This window comes from Eimeria mitis, genomic scaffold (assembly GCF_000499745.2).
Source record: "Eimeria mitis Houghton genomic scaffold, Emh_scaff114, whole genome shotgun sequence".
NCBI classification, from domain to species: domain Eukaryota; phylum Apicomplexa; class Conoidasida; order Eucoccidiorida; family Eimeriidae; genus Eimeria; species Eimeria mitis.
This window is the reverse complement of record NW_013567815.1, coordinates 2,373-3,777: the sequence shown is the minus strand read 5'-3', so window position 1 is coordinate 3,777 and position 1,405 is coordinate 2,373. Positions and strand designations below refer to the sequence as shown.

General features: G+C 27.5%; 1 protein-coding gene across 1 annotated transcript in view; it reads right to left on the bottom strand.

Annotated features, from left to right (window-relative positions):
* EMH_0084240 (zinc carboxypeptidase, putative) overlaps positions 1-1,405 on the bottom strand; it is a gene marked incomplete at both ends in the record, with an annotated part of 8,840 nt that overhangs the window by 6,314 nt on the left and 1,121 nt on the right. The window lies entirely within an intron of this gene.

The window sequence follows — 1,405 nt, the reverse complement described above, 5'->3', positions numbered from 1 at the left end:
AGCAGCTAGCCACAAGTCGATGGCTGCTTACTTGTTGCTTATCTCCAGTGTACGCACTTCCCATTGCTGCTGCTGCTGGGTTAGATAAAGTTTGTATTGCTGCAGCAGCTGCAGCAAGCGAAGTATCTGTCTTGTGTCTTTGTGATTTTTTTTTATTCTAGCAGCAAATTCATCGCCAGCTTTGTCTGCTGCTGCTTGTGCTCGATAGTAGTTTAATAATATATGTTCTCCTCCTGCTGCTGCTGCCTGCTGCAGCTGCTGCAGCAGCATACCCTGCCAGGGGCCCCCAGACTCTAACCCTATCTCTGGGCTCATTGCTGCTACCCCTTTTGCTGCTAGCAGCCAATCATCGGCTTCTCCTGTTGCTGCGTATCCTAGTAAAGGGTTTAGAGGCGCGGGAGAGAAATTCTTTAGAGATAAACCCCTAAATAAAATAAAATAAATAAATAAAATAAAAATAAAATAAAATAAATAAAATAAAAAAAAAGAAAAAGAAATATGTATTTATATGTGCGTATCCTAGTAAAGGGTTTAGAGGCGCGGGAGAAAAATTCTTTAAAGATAAACCCCTAAATAAAATAAAATAAATAAATAAAATAAAAATAAAATAAAATAAATAAAATAAAAATAAATAAATACATACATAAATATGTTTTTTATGTTATGTGGGTGTGAACTAGGAAAGGGTTTATAGGCGCGGGAGAAAAATTCTTTAAACATAAACCCCTAAACAAATAAAATAAATAAAATAAAATAAATAAATAAATAAATAAATAAAAATAAAATAAAAAAAAAGAAAAAGAAATATAGATTTATATATGCGTATCCTAGTAAAGGGTTTAGAGGCGCAGGAGAAAAATTCTTTAAAGATAAACCCCTAAACAAATAAAATAAATAAATAAATAAATAAAATAAAAATAAAAATAAAATAAAATAAAATAAAATAAAATAAAATAGTTTTTATATTATATATGGGTATCCTAGTAAAGGGTTTGAGGGGGCAGGAGAAAAATTCTATAAAGATAAACCCCTAAAAAAAGAGACAAAATAAAAATAAATAAATAAATAAAATAAAATAAATAAATAAAAATAAATAAATAAATAAAATAAAATAAAATAAATAAAAATAAATAAATAAATAAATATGTTTTTTACTATGGGGGCGTGAACTAGGAAGGGACTCAATGGGGCAGGAGAAAAATTCTTTAAAGATAAACCCCTAAACAAATAAAAAAAATAAAATAAATAAAATAAATAAAATAAATAAATAAAATAAATAAATAGATAAATAAATAAATAAATAAATAAATAAATAAATAAACACATAGACCTAGTAAAGGGTTTATAGGCGCAGGAGAAAAATTCTTTAAAGATAAACCCCTAAAAAGAAAAAGAGAAAATAAAT